Here is a 12464-nt window from a genome sequence, read left to right as displayed (position 1 = left end):
TGTCACCCTAAACTCACTCTGACCCAGATTTCTGTCTGAACCTTACCCTCGGTGGTCCTTCAGCCAGGAGGAGGTCTTCTGTTACAGATTTCTGCTCCCCTAAACCCGAGTCAGGGAGTCTACGAGCATCCTGGTTTCCTGCCCCTCCGGTTTCCCTGACTCCTTGTCACCCCTGATGCTGATGTCCTCTGGCTCAGCCGGGCCCTCAGTGCGCCCAGCAGCAGGACCAGCAGCAGCAACAGCAACAGCGGGACCAGCTGGTGAAAACTTCTGGGAGACTGAACTTAGTCTACGGGGCGGCGTTGCCGCCCCCCTTGGGAGCTGGGAGCCCCATTCCCTGGGGGCAGCTCTCCCTGGCATCTAGTGCCTATGTCATAAAGGTCAGGTGCTGACATAATACACTCTCCTCCCCCTCAGGGCTCTAGGACATTCTCTCAGAGACCATCCAAAGGCTGGCCCTTGACAAAACTAAAGCAGACAAAATGCTTTGGGGCACTCAGTCTCCCTGTTGGGACCTAACCTTCCCCCTCCTCTCTGCCCATATACTTCACAGTTCCCACTGCCTCCTACATCCGGGGTTCTCTCCAACCCTAGGCCTCTCTCAGCTGGGCTTTCTCTTCAAAGCCCTGTTTTCTTTTGCTTTCTGAGCAGTGGCTCATTATACCATTTCCACCCTTGGGATATACTTCTATGTTTTCATAGCTACTTTCTCAAGAGCTCTAGTGAGGTATAATGTACACACCATACAACCCACACATTTAAAGTGTGCAGCTCACTGTTTTCTAGTTTACTCACAGGTTGTGCAACTATCACTTATATCTAAGCACATTCTTCTTTTTGATGGTGTCTATATCCAGACAGATCAATGGTAGTTATAGATATATCCTATCGGCGTCTTTTCAAAAAAGTATCTGTTTCATTTAAGTTATCTATTCTTATTGACATACGGTTGTGTGTATTTATGTATAGAGATAGATAGACAGATGGATAGAGATTTATTATAAAAATTGGCTCATGTATCTATGGAGGCTGAGAAGTCCGAAGGTCTGCAGTCAGCAAGCTGGATACCAGGAGAGCTAATGGCATAGTTCCGGCCCAAGTCCAAAGGCCTGAGAACGAGGAAAGCTGATGGTGTCAGTTCGGCTCCAAATCTGAGTCCAAAGGCAAAAGAAAAATGAGGCCCCAGCTTGAAGATAATCAGGCAGCGAGAGTGAATTCTCCCTTATTCTGCCTTTTTGTTCTATTCAGGCCTTCGATGATTGGATGAGGCTCACCCGCATCGGGGAGGCAAGCTGCTTTCCCACTCCGTTTACCAATTCGGACATTAATCTCATCCGAAACACCCTCACAGACACACCCAAAATAATGTTTAACTAAATGTATGGGTACCCCATGGCCCAGTCAAGTTTACACATGAAATTAACCATCACAATGACAGAAAGATGAGATGCCCTTCCAAGAGGCTATGATGCCTATATTAAAGGAGGCTGTGCCCATATCAATATTTCTAATTGTCAGGGCACCCAGGTGGCTCAATCAGTTAAGCATCTGCCTTCAGTTCTGGTCATGATCTCAGGGTCCTGGGATCGAGGCCCATGTCGGGCTCCCTGCTCAACGGGGAGTCTCCTTGTCCCTCTGCCTCTCCCCCACCCCCTGCTCATGCTCTCTCTCACTCTCAAATAAATAAATAAATTATTTAAAAAATATATATCTAATTGCCTTTTTTTTTTTTTTTCAGGTGCTCTGGAGGTTTTTTCAGTCCAGGGCAAGTCATAATAGATTTAGGAAAGAGTAAGAGTCATGGCTTGTATAAAGTGAAAGAAGGAGAAGGGCACTTATGAAAAGGTGGGTGGTGGGAAAGGAAAACGAGGCAAAATCTCGGGCACATCAGTGTTAGGGAGGAGGAAATAGGTAAGTTGAGATCCGGCCTCCAGGACTGAGGGGCTTCCTGGGACATGACACTTTTAGTGCTAAAACCAAGACAGTTCTAGATAAACTGGGACAATTGGTCACCCTCTTGGACCTAGAGTCCTTTTGGAAAATGTTCACATTTCCCTAGGGGTATGAGGATCCCAATTTGAAGATTGCTGTTCAAACAAAAATTTGTATAATACTTTCAATTTTCACTAACCAATCTCACCCTTAGTTTGTGTTAATTACTCTATGCTTAGTAAAACTTTATTGACCAACTGAGTAGAGGTTCTCTAAGCACTTGGCGTCCAAGTTGGAAATGTGATATTGTAATGAACTTGTTTGAGTTTTCTAGTTGTTTCCTATTACAGGTATCATCCACCACACACTCTTCCCACTCTTCACTTCTCCAATCCTAGGCATGAACACCGTGTTTTATTTCTTTCAAATGCCAAATAGCATACTCTTTCCAGAAACCTGCACATGTTTCTTAAGAAGATAGGTGAATGAATGGGTAAATTGAAAATAAATTTGACCTTGGCACTTTTTTCTTCTCTTTTCTGTTTGAGTTGCACATATGATAGAGTAGGAAGGGGCTGTTTGCAGAACTACCTTGAGTATTCATGGAGAAGTCATAAGAGAGATGTCAGTTAACTGCAGATCAGTATATATATTAATATATACATAATATATAATATTAATATATATTAAGAAAGGGGAAAAAGACAAATTCTAGGATCTCAAATTGGTTTCTAGTTGCTTGGTAGGAAAAAATTTAACCGGATTATTAAACAGAATGTATATGAGCTCTTAGAAAGGAAACTGATGATCACAAGGGCCAGAGTTGGTTCTAGTAAAGTAACTTGTAAGGTGCTTGGTTCAAGGAAAGTAAGGGCCATCTGGAAGTGGCGTGTATGCTATGTCATTGGGGAAACAATTATATCTGGACTTTTACTTTCCTGGACAAGAAATGTGCTCTTGACCATGCCAACTAAAACACAACAGCCTAAAGTAAGTGCCAGAATGCCAATTTTTAAAAAGTAGCTCACATAAACGGGTAATAATTCACATATTCTCTCTCTACAGTCTAGGAATTTGGGGAGAAAAAATGTGCAGAATCCACCTCATTGATCTACCATGAGAAATCATAGTTGCAGGGACTGACTTATTGCTTTCAATATCATCAGTATTCTCAAATCATGGAGCTAGACCTGCCTGGGAGTCAGAAAGATGTTTGATGCTTGGTCTCAGAAGAAGGGAAGTTGAGCAAATTAATGAATTCATTGCCTAATGACACCAAGCTAAGAGATTTGGTTTCATTCGCATCAATAGAAATATTCAAATAATGTTGGGCAAAGTTCTACCTTTTCTGTACAGTGCTGGGGTGAGTATGACTGGATTTGCCTCTATGACCCTTCGCTTCTTACTCTTCCAAAGTGGATTGACACATTCTCTCAAACCGGCTACTAAGGAGACTTGCTAGATGGGAACTGAAATCTACATACCTGTGCTTTGACCCCAGGTGAATTGCTTTTGCCTTTCAGCAATGCAATGTACCTTATCCCCAAGTGCTTGTACCTAAATATAGTCCTTAAGTACTTACTACATGTATTTTCCCACATTATTTTTATTTTCTACTTTGTAAATGAGTTTTATAATTTGGGAATTGTAATAATCCCTATATATATATTTTTAAGTTTATTTATTTGGGGTCCCTGGGTGGCTCAGTCAGTTGAGCATCAGACTCTTGATTTCGGCTCTGGTCCTCATGTCAGGGTCGTGGGATCTGGCTCCATGCTCAGTGTGAAGTCTGCTGGAGATTCTCTCTCTCTCTCTCTCTCTCTCTCTCTCTCTCTCTCTCCCCCCTCCCTTGCTTGCTCTCTCTCTAATAAATAACTAAAATCTTTTAAAAATTTAAAAATAAAAGTTTATTTATATAAGTAATCTCTACACCCAAAATGGGGCTCGAACTCACAACTCGGAGATCAAGAGCTTCAGCCTTTTCTGACTGAGCCAGCCAGGTGCCCCTCCCTGCATATTTTGATTTCATCAAGGTTTTGACTAAGTATGGTGGTGGAAAAATGTGAGCCAGACAGTTGAATCACTATTGCTTTTTTTTGCCTTTTATCTCTTATTGTTATTTGAAGTATACAAATAATACACAAATAAATTCCACTGTACAAAATCCAAACAGGGGCGCCTGGGTGGCTGTAGGTTAAGCATCTGCCTTCAACTTGGGTCATGATCCTGGGATCCTGGGATCCTGGGATCCTGGAATCAAGCCCCATATCAGGCTCCCTGCTCAGCTGGGGTCTGCTTGTCCCTCTCCCTCTGCCCCTACAGCCCCACCCCCACCCCGCTCGTGCTCTTTCTTGCTCTCTTGTGTGCTCGCTCTCTCTCAAATAAATAAAATCTTTATGAAAAAATCCAAACGATACAGAAGTATACAGATAAAATTTAAAAATTAGCCTTGACTGTCTTCCAATTTTTACTCTCTCCAGGGATATTCACTGTTTGTCCTATATTTTGGATATAGCTAATATCTTGAGTTTATTAACTATCATTCAGTATCTTGGCTTAGGGATCTCTATGTAGTCTATCGGTTACTAAAAGGGGTATGTAAAGATCAGCTCTTCATTGATTCATCTGTTTCTCATTTCTGTCAGTTGTCACTGGATATACTTTTGAGGCTGTGTTATTAGGTGCTAAAATACACTTAAAATGATTCTTCTTGTTCCATTGTTCCTCTTGTCATTTAGCAAAACACAATAACCTTTAAGATAAGCCAACCAAGCTTTCCTTTCAAGAAGCTGGAAAAATGAACACTAGGGGAAAAGTGAAGAAATGAGAAGGAAGAAAATAAAAAATGAGAAGGCTAAAAATTAATGAAATTGACACTTAAAATACGATAGAATCACACTCACCAGTATGGCAATTACAACACAGAGACCAGAAAATAACAAGCGTTGGCAAGGGTGTGGAGAAATTGGAACCCCTGTGCACTGCCGGTGGGAATGTAAAATGGTGCAGCTACGATGGAAAACAGTAGAGCAGTTCCTTCAAAACTTAAAAATAGAATTACCACATGACACAGCAGTTTCACTTCTGGGTGTGTACCCAAAAGAACCGAAAGCAGGGTCTCGAAGAGATACTTGGACACCCTTGTTCACAGCAGCATTATTCGCAGTAGCTAAAAGATAGGAACAACCCAAAATGTCCACTGACCGATGAATGGATAAACAGAATGTGTATAACCATACGACGGAATATTATTCAGCCTTAAAGAGGAAGGACATTCTGACACAGGCTGCAACACGGATGAACCTCGTGGATGTGCAAAGTGAAATCAACCAGTCACAAAAGGACAAATACTGTAAGATTCTACCCCTATGAGGCTCTTAGAATAGTCAGATTCATAGAGACAGAAAGTTCAATGGTGGTTGCCAGGAGCCAGGGGTAGGGAGAATGGGAAGTTATTGTTTAATGAGTATAGAATTTCAGTTTTGGGGTGCCTGGGTGGCTCAGTTGGTTAAGCCTCTGGCTTCAGCTCAGGTCATGGTCCCGGGACCCGTTGATCGAGCCCCTCGTTGGGTTTTCTGCTCAGCGGGGAGTCTGCTTCTCCCTCTCCCTCTGTCCCTTCCCATCCCCCCACCCCTGCCCCCCGGGCTCATGCTCTCTCTCACACTCTCTAATATAAATAAATAAATAAATAAATAAGTAAGTAAATTTTTAAAAGTTTTCAGTTTTACAAGATAACAAATGTCCTGTGAATGGATGACAGTCATGTTTGCACAACAGTGTGAATGTACTTAATACCACTGAACTGTATACTTAAAATGGTTAAAATGGTACATTTTATGTTATGTCACAATTTTTTAGAAATAATTTTTTTTTTACCATACAGAGTATTAAAATAAGAAAGTCTGGTCCTTGAAAAGATAAATAAGCTAAGCATACTTCTGGTAACACTTATTAAGAACAAAAAGAGAGCTGGGTGTAAATATAATACAGAACAACAAAAAAAAGAGAAAGTATCTAGAGACATAGTAGAGATTGATTTAAAAATAAGAAAAGAGGGTTCCCATAGTAGTAGTGAAACTTGTAGGGCACTTCTATAATGCTTGAGGTACCAGGAGAAGTTTGAGTGACTATTCTAGAAGGGGAGGAAGAAGGCTGCTCTTCTTTTTTTTTTTTATTTTTTAAAAAGATTTTATTTTTATTTATTTGACAGAGGGACAGTCAGCGAGAGAGGAAACACAAGCAGGGGGAGTGGGAGAAGAAGAAGCAGGCTCCCAGCGGAGGAGCCCGACGTGGGGATCACGCCCTGAGCCAAAGGCAGACGCTTAACGACTGAGCCACCCAGGCGCCCCCAAGGCTGCTCTTCTTTTTTTTTTTTTTATTTTAAAGATTTTATTGATTTATTTGACAGAGAGAGACAGCCAGCAAGAGAGGGAACACAAGCAGGGGGAGTGGGAGAGGAAGAAGCAGGCTCCTAGCGGAGAAGCCTGATGTGGGGCTTGATCCCAGAACGCCGGGATCACGCCCTGAGCCAAAGGCAGACGCTTAATGACTGTGCCACCCAGGCGCCCCACCAAGGCTGCTCTTCTTATCACCTCCCATTGGCCCCACCGCCTAGCAGAAGGATCTTGAGCTTGTCAGGCACTTCTTTTTCAAAGGGACTTCAATCAGTATCCAAGAGGTCATTGTTCCAAGTGTAAATAACAGCTCCTGAGAGATGGGGCTCAAGTTCTGAGGGGAAGATACTCCTACCCTACATCCACTTCCTCTCTAGACCTTCTTGACAGCCAAATGCGGCTGTGCCTGGGCTCTTGCCGTAAGTAGCCTGTGATAGGGGGGCTGATGGTGCCGTGCTGAAACAAAACCCAGGAAGAGGAGAACCTGTCATCAGCACTAGAGGCCAACGGAGCAGCCATGAGGCCCAACTTCCACGAGCTGGACAAGTTCCTGGGACCATGTTTGTGTTCAACCCAAGAACTAGAGATCCCAGACCAAATTCAAAAGCCAATACATGATAGAGAAGCTGGGCCTTCACCCATCTGCTGCCTGCGTGTTCCACGAAGCCCACCCAGAACAGTGTGGCAGAGCCTGCCCTGGTGTGTCCGTGGCCTAGCTGCTGAAGAGGAAGCATAAAGTGGCGACCAAGTTCCGCTTCAAAGAGCCACCCACACACATTCATACAGGTAGTACCGTGCCACGGAGATAGCCAGGCACAGCATGGACTGGAGCTGTGCCCTGGAGACGAGTTTCACCATGCAGAACCCCACTGCCTTGGAGATCAGCTTGAAGATGGTGGAATGCTAGAAATGGCCTCTGCACCTTCTGGCCTGGGAAGTGCCCCTCCTTGTACATCAGTCTTACTCTCTCCTGGTTCACCACACTGTTGTTCACTGTGTAAGTTTTCCTTTATACACCAACATCCCTGCTGTGGATGCAACACCGAGGTGATAGCCTGAGAGTCCCAGGTTCATCTGACCATGACCTTGTGGTCCTTCTGAGGACTGAGCCTTCAGGTAGCGGAGCTCCCCAAGGGTGTCCAGGTCACCTAACTCTGAAAAGGCACTTGGCACAAGAAGATCTCTTTCCACATGGCTCTGAGTGTGGCTTCAATACTTTCTTCCTTCCTACTCTGTGTCCTGCCAAGGCTCAGAAAAGTTGGAGTCAGATCTCCCTTCTTCTCTGATAGGTAAGTTCTTACAGAAGGAAAGAGATACTACACATTTACCAACTGGAAGGGTTTCCATGGATTCCTCTATAAGTCTGACTTTGGCACTGACCTGATTAAATTTCAGATGGAAGCTTCTGGGAGACGTCTGTCTTAGCAACAACTTAATGACTTTTAAGAAAGAATATTGAACTAAAAGCCTAGGAATATCCACCATTCATTCCATGGGCCACTCCTCATCTCACGGATGGTTAGAATGCAAGAAACTCTGGACTGTCCAATGAGCTCCCTAGAATTTTCTGTGGGTGGCTTTTTGAACCTGGTCTGAGGATCTTGGGATGGGAGCCCCTGCTGACTTTTAGCTCATCACCGAAAGGTTGGCATCTACTACCATCCAGGTAGCTAACATATATATGGGAGGACAAAAGACAGTTGTGTTATGTCTGAAAAATATATTTTTGCTCTATCCTTCAAAATGCCATTCTTCTGTCCTGAGGTCCTGATAGGCAGTTCTCGCAAGATTAGAACAATGTCTGCCCCCAAAGGGGCTGTACTTCCCATAGACATGCTTGCTCTTTTTTTGAGAGAGAGAGAGAGAGTGCGCGTGAGCAGGGGCAGGGGTTGGGCAGAGGGAGAGGGAGAGAGAGACTCTTTAAGCAGGTACCATGCTCAGCAGGGAGCCCAACTCGGGGCTTGATCTCACAACCTTAAGATCATGACCTGAGCCAAAATCTAGAGTTGGACACTTAACTGACTGAGCCACCCAAGCGCCCTAAATCAATTTTAATCTTGCCAGTCCAGCCACAGAACTGTTGGCCTTTTAGAGTCACTGGAACTTTGGGTTTTACCAGAGATCCAAGGCCATGACCATTTTTGTGGGCCAAGTGTTGTTCCTGGGCAAACTGCCTGGCCATTCTCAGAGTTCTACACTGTTCTTCTCAAGGCTGAGAAATGCGGACGTTTTTGAAAGAAAATTTCTGCTGAAGAGGACTTCTGTTTTCTTCTCATTTCCTTGGAGACATATTTCTAAGAGTATTTCGTACACTAAATTCCTGAATGAAATGGCTAAATTCATAGAAAAATATAAAATATTAAGTATTGATAAGAAGAAACAAGGCACTTCAATCCATCAATAAGAAACCAAAGAAATTGAGGTGAAAGTTAACATTTCTTCCTCTCTTCACCAAAGGAAAACTAGGCCCGGTGGTTTTACAGGTCAGTTTTACCAGACTTCAAAGAAGGGTTAATTTCTATCTTATGTAAAAAGTTGTTCCAGAAAGTAGAAGAGTGAGAGCTCCCCAGCTCATTTTATGAGGTTAGTGTAACCTCGATCCCAAAGCCAAATAATGACAGTGAAAGAGAAGAAAACTAGACTCTCATTTCACTTACAAGATGGCTGTAAAAATCCTAAACAACATATTAACTATATGAATCAGAGAGTGTATTTAAAAAGAAAAAAAAACTAATCACAAGCAGATGGGATTTATCACAGGAACTCAAGCAAGATTTAGTATCAGAAAATACAACAAAATAATTTAACATATTAATAGACTGAGGGAGGAAAATCATGACTGTATCTCAGTTGATGCAGAAAAAGCATTTGATCAAGTTTTGCATCTACTTACGATTTGAAAAACACACCGAAAACCTCTTAGCAAACAAGGACTAGACGGATACTTCCTTAACTTGGTAAAGGTTATATATCAAAAGCCTACAGCAAATATTACACCTAGTGGAGAAATTCTAGATACATTCTACACAGGGAGGAAAGGGTGCCTGCTAGCATTACTTGTGGCTAACACAGTATCAAAAGCACAAGTCAATGCTCTAAGGAAAGAAAAAGAAGCAAGTATAAAAATTGGAAAGGAAGAAATACAATTGTGATTTTTTTTTAATCTACTTAGAAAAACCAGTGAAAGCAACAGAGTTTTAAGACTAAGAAAGTTCAGCAAGGTTGCTGGATTCAAAACGAATTTATTTATTTATTTATTTATTTATTTAGTAAACAGGATCTTTTTTTAAAAGATTTTACTTATTCGTTTGAGAGAGAGGGAACACAAGCAGGGGGAGTGGCAGACAGAGGGAAAGGGAGAAGCAGGATGCGGGGCTCGATCCCAGGACCCGGAGATCATGACCTGAGCCAAAGGCAGACACTTAACCGACCGAGCCGCCACCCAGGCACCCCTCAAGACAAACTTTAAAAATTTGCTAGCATTTCTGTATAGCAGCCATCATTAACTAGGAAAGAAAATATAATAAGAGCATTTGCAAAAGCAATAAAAACTATGAACTACTTAGTTCAACAAAACTGTAAACTATTTCACTGAGGCAAGAATACATAGACATTCATGGAGTAAATTCTGCAATTAATAAAGGATATAAAAGATATTTAAAATAAAATGAGAGACATTTCATGTTCTTGGAATGTTTGACTCAAAAGTATAAAGATGGCAATTCTCCCCAAATCAACCCATGTATTCAATAAAATCCCAATCAAAATTGCAGTTGAACTTTCTAGGAACCCAATGAACTTTCTCTAGAATCTAAATGGAAAAATAAGGGTCCAGAAATAATGAAGCCAACCTTGAAAAATAGGAGGAAAGAGGGGAGCTTTATCCTACCAAATAATAAGACATGCTACAAAGTCATAACAATAAAAGCCGTGTGCTATTAGCTCAAACACAGACAAAAAGATCAGCAGGACGGAATAGAGAACTCAGAAATTGACCAATGAATAAATATGGGAACTTATTATATGATAAAGTGGGAGCTGCACCTGAGCAGGGAGACAGAATGGACTGTTCAGCAGGTGATGTTGGGAAAACAGTCTCCCTATATGGAGAAAAATGAAATGCAATCTCCCACCAAGTGCCACACACAAAGGATGCTTGAGCTTGTCAGTTACCGGATAAAGGCAAATTAAAGCAGCCCTTTATAGCTATCCTACCACAAAACTGGGAATCTGGTTGATACCAGGTGGTGTTGAGCACGTGGGGCTGAGGGCCCTGAGCAGGGCTCTTGGACGTGCAGACTCTGCCGCCGCTCTGGATGGCACTCTGGCAATACTCGGTCAGTTAACCCAGTGGGGAACCTGGTCTCAATGACAGTAGAGGGACCTCCTCCCAAAGATACTGGCATGGCCACTTGCTGAGCTGTGGGGGGCCCCCAGATCAGCAGAGCTGCTGGCACAAGAGTCCCAGCTGGTGTTCCAGGGCCCCAGGATCCTGCAGGACTTGGGAGGTTGGTGGGCCACCCCAACAGGTGATGACCCCACAAGGAAGAGACATTATTGCGGCCTCTGCAGCTGCTGCCACAGCCAGGACTGCAGGGGGGTCCCAACCCAGTATCCATCTGGCCATGGGGGTGTTCCCCCATCTATGGGCTAAGGGGTGCCCCCTCCAGACATGATGGGCTCGCCACCTGGCCTGAGGCCTCCCATGGGTCCCCCGGTGGGGATCCCTCTGGATGAGCAACTCCAATGGGCACGCCCCCTCCAGAGATGCAGGCACCCTCCTCCCACCCCAGAAGTGAAGGCCTCTCCCCCAGGAGTACGCCCACCAAGGCCCTAGACTCATCTTGACCCTTACCAGCTCCCTGCCTATTTCCCGAAAGGCTGTACATAGTCCTTTTACTTTCTTGTGGCCTGTGAAACTAGTTTATAATAAGCTCTTAAGAATATTATGAAACAGGGGTGCCTGGGTGGCTCAGTCATTAAGCGTCTGTCTTCGGCTCAGGGCGTGATCCCGGCGTTATGGGATCGAGCCCCACATCAGGCTTCTCCGCTAGGAGCCTGCTTCTTCCTCTCCCACTCCCCCTGCTTGTGTTCCCTCTCTCGCTGGCTGTCTCTCTCTCTCTGTCAAATAAATAAATAAAATTTAAAAAAAAAAAGAGAATATTATGAAACAAACAAAAAGCCCACATAGGATTGAATGGAAGCAGTAACAGTGAAGCTTATCGTACAATACCTACTACCTACTTAATACTGTATTATATACTGATAATATAAAATGCATTATCATTTTAATGAATTTTAACTTTATTCATACAATGATGCACAGGATTGAGTAACACATGTTGCATGAGCTCTCTACGGCTGCTTAACAAATCAGCCCAAACTTAAACAACAATAAACATGTGTTGCCTCCTGTAGCTTCTGTGGGTCAGAAGGTCTATGGCTGAGGGCAGCGTAGCTGGGTGACTCTGGCTCTCGGGGACACTCCTGAGTCGCACTCAAACTGTTGACCAGGGCTGCAGTCTTCTGAAGGCTGAAGGGGGGGTGGCACGGGGGGGGGTGGCATTCTGAGGTGGTGACTCCCATGGTGGCAGGTGATTGCGGGCTGTTGGTGAGAAGCTCCCTTCCTCACACCTGGGCCTCCCCTCAGCAGGACCCGACGCCTTCATGACAGCTGTGGCTTCCCCTAGAGCCAGAGGACCAAGGGATCCCAGGAGGAAGCTACAGAGTCTTTTACAACCTAGTTCCAGAAACTGCACGCTGACACTGCTGCCACGTTTTGTTTTGACTTTTTTTTAAGGTTTCCTTTATTCATTTGAGAGAATGTGAGCGAGAGAGAGCGTGGGGGGGGAGGGGCAGAGGGAGAGGGAGAAGCAGGCTCCCTGCTGAGTGCAGAGCCCTACGAGGGACTCCAGGGTCCTGAGCCGGAGAAAGACATTTAACCAACATTTAACCCACTGAGCCACCCAGGAGCCCCTGTCACGTTTTATCTGTGAGGAGCCCAGTGCTAAGCCTGGCCCACACTCACGGGGACGGGGATGAGGCGCCACCTTTTGAAGAGAGAAGTATCAGAGAATTGGTGCACATATCTGAAAACGACCACACAGACTAGCAAGAGTGTACATTAAATACTTCGAA

The 12464-nt window shown here is 44.0% G+C and overlaps 1 pseudogene; it reads left to right on the top strand.

Annotated features, from left to right (window-relative positions):
• The first annotated feature begins 6843 nt into the window (after window positions 1-6843).
• On the top strand, window positions 6844-11163 carry LOC123799724 (small nuclear ribonucleoprotein-associated protein B pseudogene; annotated as a pseudogene).
• Window positions 11164-12464: the final 1301 nt, after the last annotated feature.

This window comes from Ursus americanus, chromosome 7, assembly GCF_024610735.1.
Source record: "Ursus americanus isolate L20-20 chromosome 7, mUrsAme1.1.p, whole genome shotgun sequence".
In the NCBI taxonomy this organism is placed as follows: Eukaryota; Metazoa; Chordata; class Mammalia; order Carnivora; family Ursidae; genus Ursus; species Ursus americanus.
Note: the sequence above shows the minus strand (reverse complement) of the source record. Positions and strands in the feature narration are given on the sequence as shown.